We start from the raw sequence: 9,136 nt of genomic DNA, 5'->3' as shown, positions 1-9,136 counted from the left end.
GGAAAACCATAAGTTTGAGTATACCCTAATAATAATAAATTGATGGTGTACAGTTATAAAAATGTGTTTACATGGTTAGGAAATCTTTAAACATGTAAAATCACATAGAATAGAAATATATTTAGAAAACCCATGCAAAACCAAATGAAATAGTAACAGGGATGGAGGTTGCCCAAATAACTTTGGACCGACAATGCTAATAGTTGATATTAGAATACAGAAATGGGTCACAGCGCAATCAGAAAAGCTGTGACCAGAATGTTTCCACAACATAGCTGATGAAAATCAATGGCAGTGCTAAAGCCTGCTCCTCGCTGTCCTGACAATATCAACGGCCTTAAGCAAGAAACAATTAAAAAGGCGGGGCATGGTGGCTCATGCCTGTAATCCCAACACTTTGGGAGGCTAAGGCCGGTGGATCACTTGAGGTCAGTAGTTCGAGACCGGCCTGGCCAACGTGGTGAAAACCCGTCTCAACTAAAAATACAAAAATTAGCTGGGTGTGGTGGTACGCACGTGTAATCCCAGCTACTTGGGAGGTTGAAGCATGAGAATAGCTTGAACCTGGGAGGCGGAGGTTGCAGTGAGCCGAGATCATGCCACTGCACTCCAGCCTGGGCGACAGAACCAGTCTCGGGGAAACAAACAAAACATTTAAAAAAGGAACCTGAATACATATTTTTAATTTTTGAACTTTGACAATAATAAAGAATACTTTATACAACTAAGAAGGGGTTGGGAACATTTAAAGAAATACCAAATAGAATTATTTTGGACCTTGGAATCCAAATAAAAGCCAGAGGGACTGAAATCAGTATCTTCAAGATACTTCAAGCTAATAGTCGTCCATGATAAGAAATAATGACATGTATCATAGCTTTCCCCTATTGTAGCTTTACTGGGAGACAAGTACTGTGTGACGTTTTAGATATACTACTTCATTTAATTATCAGAACAGAGATGAGTTAGATCAATACTGCCCTTAGACCTGGGCAAGAGGGGCCCCTGACCTGTGTCCCTGCTTTAGAGGGCCTTCACTGTCAGGATTTATACCATTCAAGCCTCAGGGAAATGCTTCTCCACTCTGCTTATCCTGTGTCCTCAAAACCAAACGTGACTGCTTCTGAACACTCTGTAGCTCTGTGGGCTATACCGCTGCCAGCATTGGAAACAGACATGGTTTTGGACTTTGCAGAGGATTTCAGTGGTGGAAACATGTAGGTTGGCAAAGGCAAATTAAGTCGTCAAGTCATGCCTTTCAGATAGCACAGATGCAATAGATTCTTGCCGAATGAAGTATCTTTCTCCAGCAGTTTCCAGAGTCCATTTTCCTTTCTTCTTTCTGTGTTTGAATTGGTAGTTCCAGAGGTAATCGCAAATTGAACAGTATTCACTGCAAGTGCACACGGTGTCTGGGAAACATTTTTCACTAACAAACAATTCATATGACTCTTCAATATTTATATAAGTAGTTTTCCACGTAACATGTGAGAGGCAAGATATTAATTTCTTCCATTAGCAATTACATGCATATTGAGTGTGAAATCAAATATAGTTCTGTTTTATTTTTATTAAAATGTTCACATTTAATTGCATGTTCAAAAAATTAAATGGGAAGTTTTACTTCAGCTGCGAATGTAGGAAGTCACAAGAAAAAGCCAGATAACCGACAAAATCATAGCTTTTCTTGAATCCATCAATGAGCTGTGGTTACAAGGCAACCAAGTTCGCTGAAATCCAAAGAGTGACAAAGCCTTGCAAGGAGAGATGTGACACATAAACGGCTTCACCTCTGGCAAAGGGAGGGGAAGAAGAAGGCCCAAGTACAAATAGGTAAGATAAAATCAGCTAACATTTTAATGAATTATTATTCCTATTTTTGAGACAGGGTCTCACTCTGCCACCCAGGCTGGAGTGCAGTGGCGTGATCATGGCTCACTGCAGCCTCTATTTCCTGGGCTCAAGCGATCTCCCTGCCTTAGCCTCTGGAGTAGCTGGTACTACAAATATGCACCAATATACCCAGCTAATCTTTTTTTTATTTTTATTTTTTGAGATGGAGTTTCACTCTTGTTGCCCAGCCTGGAGTGCAATGGTGCGATCTTGGCTCACTGTAACCTCTGCCTCCTGGGTTCAAGTGATTCTCCTGCCTCAGCCTCCCGAGTAGCTGGGATTACAGGCATGTGCCACCATGCCCGGCTAATTTTTTGTATTTTTAGTAGAGACGGTGTTTCACCATGTTGGTCAGGCTGGTCTCGAACTCCTGACCTCAGGTAATCTGCCCGCCTTGGACTCCCGAAGTGCTGGCATAACAGGCGTGAGCCACCGTGCCCAGCCCCAGCTAATCTTTTTATGATTCTTAGTAGAGACGAGGTCTTGCTACGTTGCTCAGGTTGGCCTCAAACTCTTGAGATCAAGTCATCCTCCCACCTCAGCTTCCCAAAGTACTGAGATTACAGGCAAGAGCCACCATGCCCCGCCAATTTTATTGAATTCTTAGGGGCCAAGTATGGGCTAGCATGTCAATTTGTAATAGCTCATAGCAGAGGAAAATATTGAGAAAGTTATGCAAGAAACACCAAAAAAAAAAAAATAGACTGCGATAATTAATAGGTAATTTTCCCTCCTACACACACTTTCAGAGATGAGATGAACCCTGTATTATAGAAATGTTTATGAACACAGAAAAAGATGAAAATAAAATTTTTAATACCTAGTTTGGACACGGGGCCTGACGGCTGGTGCTGTCATACACTGTTGGAGGAAGGTATACTGGAAAACAAGTTGGCTATATTAGAAAAGGTTTTAAAAATACACATGCTGTGTGATCAAATAATTCCAGTTGCAGAAATGTATTATATGCTAATAGCAGAAGAAAGGTAGAGAAATTTACTTACAAAGTTGTTTATATTTTCCAGCAAGAAACAGATGGCACACTTAAACTAGAAAATGAAGTGAATTTAATGAAGGACTATTTATAAAGGTGTGGGCAGGATTAAGGGAAATCAACAAAGGATGGTGGAGTACTCTGGGGCTAGGAACAGGAGGGACACCTTACCACCCTAAGCATGAAGGTACAGGGTAGGGAGCTGTTACAGGAACCCAGGGAGGGTAACAGTAGGAGAGAAACTCCAACCGGGTGCGGTAGCATCGAGTTCAAGGACACAGCCAATCAGTAGCCCTTTGGGGAGCAAGCTTGGGGCAGAAATATCCTGATCTCCCTTTTTTCCTATCCTTGGATTTCTTGCTGGTGCCTCCCATTGGCCAAACCTACTGGAAGCCAGAGGGCAAGGAAGCCCAGTGATGTAAAGATCAGCCTCCCCAACCAAACAACATGGTGGAGAAGGGGAGAGGATGGACCAAAATCTATTCAAAAGATCCAGCACAATGTTTGCCATGGCATTGCTTATAATGGTGAAATATTGGAAACCACCTCAATGTCTAACACTTGGGAATTTGCAAAACAACTTACGTTGGGTTCATATCTTGGAATACATGCCACCATTAAAATTTAAGTTTTGGAAGTATTATTTATTAAGATGAAAAGATGTTCATAATATATTGTTGAATGAAACAAAATTTTATATACAGTCTGATCACAGTTTTCTGTCAGCATTTTGTGTGTGTCTGTGTGTGTGTGTGTATGTGAATTTATACATTAAAATGTCTGGGCGAATCTAATGTTAACAATGCTTCTTTGGAGGTGGTGAGATTACAGATCATTTTAATATTCATAATTTTGCTTCTCTGTATATTCTGCTTTTTCTACAATGTGTAATAAAAAATTAAAGTTCCTTTTTAGAAAAACGGGGGAGATGGCATGATCCCAAATTAATTCTGTGAGTTAAATAGGTGCTATTATTAACACTGATAAGGAAGATTCCTTATAACTTCTATTAGAAGCCAATTTCATTTACACACGGCAGTTGAAAAATTCTTAAATAAAATTTCAGCAAAGATTTGAGCAATAATAACCATCATTGTATATTTAACTAGATGCCAATTACTGTATTGGGAAACTTAACTGATTATCTAACTTATTTTCATACAACAATGTAAAGAAGGTATTAACATTTCCATTTTAAGGTGAGGAAATCAAAGATTAGAAAAAAAACTATGCCTAAAGATACACAGTTAATAAATAGTAAAACTATATTCAAAGTCAGGTCTGTCTTCATCTAAATCCAATGTTTTCAACCCCTACACTGTATACCATACCATGACTCGGTGGAACTTATCTCCACATACAGGACTGGGAGATCAAAAAGAAAACTTTGGATGTATTACATCATGTCAACAGAGCGAATAGTGAACATCAGAAGAATACTTTATAGATACTGCTAAGGCATGGTGCATGGTATGCCTTTTTTTTTTTTTTTTGAGACAGGGTCTCGCTCTGTTACCCAGGCCGGAGTGCCGTAGCGTGATCTTGGCTCACTGCAATCTCTGCTTCTTGGGGTCAAAAAAATTAAATTCTAGTAAGCTCTAAGAAAGAAGAGACCAACAAAAATTACTTATTTGGATGGAGCGGGACAGACAGGGCAGGCTGGGGTGAGGACAAGCACATCAGGTGTAGGGTAGGTGAAGGGAGGACGCGGGGCCTCCAGGGTGGGTGAAGGGGGAGGGACACGGGGACACCCGGGGCAGTGCCTGGAAGGACAGTCCCACCAGCTGGCCTTCCCTGCAGGAGTCTGAGAACCTTTGCCTGGCATGCTCAGCAATGCATTTTATCTGATGGGTGAGTGGGGAGCTTTGGAAGTTTGCTTTTATATTGATGAAGTGTTCGTTTTCACTGCGGATGTTTTATCTGCTGATGTCTTTTATTTTGTGGACTTTCTCAGACATCTGCTGTGGCCACACGTGATGGTGGCTGAGTTCGATTTTGGCCCACATGTCAGGCAGAGACTGCCCAGCAAACCCAAACTGAATTTCAAGTTGATTCTCGGAAGGCTACAAGGACACAGTACTGGTTAAGCTGAGGGGGGTATGAGGTAGTTACTATTATTTGAATTATTCTCATTTCACAGGTCCGGTCTAGAGAGTTGTGTTTGCCATAGATATCAGTGCCTATCATGAAACAAGTCCAGCAATTGTGATCGGATCTGAATCATGTGTCATATGTTGGCAGTTTCTGTATTTAGTTTTCCACACGGCAGCCATCATCATACTTTTTTCATGGTCTAGAGTTACACTGTCCAATATGGTAGCCACTACCCACATGTGGATATTTAAATTAAAATTAATTAAAATTAAATGACATTAAAAATTCAGTTCCTCAGTTGCACCAGCCATACTGCAAGTGCTCAATAGCCATTTGTGGCCAGCGGTTACTTCATTGGAGAGCACAAGGTTATAGAGCAATTTCACCATCTCAGAAAGCTCTTCTGGGCAGTGCCAGTCTAGAAGTTTCTTAATTTTCTCTTTAAAATGGTGGATGACTTCCATACAGAGTTGTTTGTGGGCAGATAATTTCATCATTCAGCTTCTCACAATTTTTATCCAAGAGCCTATAAAATTCAATTTTGGTAAACACACTTTATTGTTTGGAGATTGTCATTTCCTAAAGGGCAGAGATGTTCTTCCTCTATTTTTGTGAAGAGCCTTAGTTCACCAAATTTAATAAGTGTTTGCTGGTGCCAATTACCGTAGCATACTGAACTCTGCACAAGGCCAAGCAAATGTCATGTCTGAGGCAGCCTTAATATTTCTCAAGCAATCTCTGGTTGGTTTCATAGCATGTAGCAGAGGAATCCAGCATTTCTTAGCATTCCTTGAAGTTCGAGACGTTATACTGTGTCCGTGCCAGGATGGATATGCAGATGCCACAGTACTTCCCTCCTGGCCTTGGTAGCAAAGAACTATGGGCAAGCTCAGGCCCCCCACTTAAGTTAGTTCAGCACCTTAGCGGGCAGGGATTGGTAGGATGAGGGGTAAGAGACCAGCTTGGAGCTTAGTTCTTATACGTACTTCCATTTATTCATTCAACAAGTATTAATGGAACCCTATGACCGCCAAGCATTGCAGTAGGCACTGGGGAAAGAAGAGATGAAAATGACAAGGTCCCTGCCCTTGAAGAACTTATAATCTAGTGGGGAGCAGACAATGAAGATTTAATTCCACGCGGCCAATTTTAACTCCATGCGGTAAATGCAGTGACAGGTGTCACGGGCAATATGAGATCAGGGATGGCCTCCTGCAGAAGTGATGCCCACAACTATAGGAGGCCCAAGAGCAGACATCTCCATACAAGAAGACTCTGTCTCTGGGGATTTGGGTGAGAAAGGGGTGTTCTAGAGAAGCAGAGAAGTTGCGACAGATGTATAGTTCATGTGGGTTTGGCTTTGTTCGTGTAATTGATGGAAACTCATGACAAGATGGAAGAGCAAGAAGACCTAGATTGTTATCATTCTTCTCCTTCTGAGTTTGAGCCAGAGTCGATGAGTTTTAGAACACAGTCATATGTGAGTTGGAGTAAGTATAATGCCAGAGAATGAGGGTGACTCTAAAAATAGCCTTCACCAACTGTTGCCGTGATTCTAATGTGGATTTTTGGCATGCCTCGGGAGAGCTGCCCGTGGGTTTGGGGCTATAGCAGGAAATGACCATAGAGAATGTGGGCAGAGGACTGAGCCAGTTGATCTGTGGCAGCTTGTGTCTTAGGGGGCGGAGGCTTAGAGACAAAGGAGGTGAGAAAAACTGCAGTAGACAGGGAGGCAAGGCGTGGGATCTGCCTCAAGAACACTCTTATTTGCCATTATTGCTACCAAATTGTGCAGGAGGAGTAGACGTCTCCAGCCCAATTCATCCAACCAAGGATCCTGGTTTAAATGCTTTACCCATGGTCATGGGCACTCAGGATGTGTCTCTCTCCACGGGCTTCCCTTCCGATAGGCAGAAAGTCTTCCTTAGTGATTTAGGTAGACTGAGGTAGTTATTTAGTTTAGATCATGGCAGTCTTTGGCATGGTCTAACTCATGGCAGGTCTAAATCTGACCTTATCCTATTTATTTGCTCTTTTGTCTTCAAATTCCTCCAAATAGCTTTTCCTCTAGTTAAGCAGCCTCGTCTGAGGTCACATCCTGTCCATTTCTGTCTTCTTGCCTTTGCTTTCCTCTACAATACCCCCTCCTCTCCCTTTTCTTTTTCCTTCCTTTAACAAATGCTACCCATTGTTCTCATTGTTCAAGACCCAGGTTAAGCCCCACGTACTCTGTGAAACCTTCCATACCTACTCTAGCTCATGCTATCTTTTCCTCTTTAGGATTTTTGTGTTTTAGTCCAAATACTGCCATCTGACATTGAGACATTGATGTTGAAAAGGAAGAAATCACTTTATTTTATTTTATTTATTTATTTATTTATTTATTTATTTATTTATTTAGACGGAGTTTCACTCTTGTTGCCCAGGCTGGAGTGCAATGGCGTAATCTCGGCTCATTGCAACCTCCGTCTCCCAGGTTCAAGCATTTCTCCCGCCTCAGCCTCCTGAGTAGCTGGGATTACAGGCATGCACCACCACACCTGGCAAATGTTGTATTTTTAGTAGAGACGGGGTTTCTTCATGTTGGTCAGGCTGGTCTTGAACTCCTGACCTCAGGTGATCCACCTGCCTCGGCCTCCCAAAGTGCTGGGATTACAGGCATGAGCCACCAAGCCCGGCCGGGGAAGAAATCACTTTAGAGACTACTTAAGGCCTTTACCTTGATTAATCTGTCCTTTCTCTCTTCTTTTGGAAGAAGATTGTTCGTTCTTGTAAACATTTTCTATTGAAAAGACAAATACAACATCATCATCAAAGGAAAGGATGAATGCCCATAATCCCATTACCTCAATACAACAATTTTAAGTATGCGCAGTTCTTTCTCAGTCATACACATTGTTTTATATCAGCTCATAAACCATTTTATATATATTTTTTCCTCCACTTAACATTATAACCCAAACAATTCCTATGTTTTTTCACAGAAGTATAACATTTCCATGTGTTACTGTACGGTGATTTTATCAAGCCATTAAGCCACTCTCCTGACACTGGACATTGGGCTGCTGAAGCTGCCATATCTTTTTTTTTAAGATGGAGTCTCGCTCTGTCATCAGGCTGGAGTGCAGTGGTGCAGTTTCAGCTCACTGCAACCTCCGCCTCCCGGGTTCAAGCAATTCTCCTGTCTCAGCCTACCGAGTATAGCTGGGACTCCAGGCTTGTGCCACCACACCAGGCTAATTTTTGTATTTTCAGTAGAGATGGGGTTTCACCATGTTGGCCAGGATGGTCTCGATCTCCTGACCTCATGATCTGCCCGCCTCGGCCTCCCAAAGTGCTGGGATTTCAGGTGTGAGCCACAGCGCCTGGCTGAAGCTGCCATTTCAAAAGAATGACCTGTTGCTGTTGATTCCATCTGCTCTTAGCTCTGAGAATTTGCTCTATCGATGATCCCTCTCTTGGATCTTATTCTCTCGTTGTCTTTGGACACCTCTTAAATCTACAAGGATGTTCAGTCTTACCTATCCTAAAAAATATCTCAACCCTGTTACCCGCCATCTTCTGTGGCCTCCACTACTTCCTAACCCACTCATTCTTTTACCCCTTTTTGTTTGCCTCTCCTCCCCTGCCACCCCCTCACTTCAACACAGTATGAAGGGTCCTCAAAAAATTCAAAGTAAAACTATCCTATGGTCCAGCAATCCCACTATTGGGTATACATTCAGAGGAAATGAAATCAGTTGAAGAGGTATCTGCACCTCCATGTTCACTGCAGCTTATTCACAAAAGCCAAGATATGGAATCAACTTATATGTCCATTGTGGGATGAATGGATAAAGAGAATGTGGTGTATACAGACACAATAGAATACTATTCAGCCTTAAAAAAGAAGGAAATCTTGTTATTTGAGACTGCATGGATGAACCTGGAGGACAAAATGAGCCAGGCACAGAAGGAAAGTCTCTTTTTAACAACTGCATCTGCAAGTCCGAAGAGGTCTTCTCAGTCCTGTTGTCTTTGACATTGACTGTCCTCTCTATTTTAAAACTTGTTTCCCAGGCTGTTGGTGACACCACATTTCCATTGTGCTTCTCCGCTTTCTTTCTAGATCTTTCTCTGCCTTTTTCACGGACTCCTCTTCAGCCTTTCCAAAAC

The sequence above is a fragment of the Pan paniscus genome, chromosome 6 (assembly GCF_029289425.2).
Source record: "Pan paniscus chromosome 6, NHGRI_mPanPan1-v2.0_pri, whole genome shotgun sequence".
NCBI lineage: Eukaryota > Metazoa > Chordata > Mammalia > Primates > Hominidae > Pan > Pan paniscus.
The sequence above is the reverse complement of the archived record's forward strand: the minus strand, read 5'-3'. Positions refer to the sequence as shown.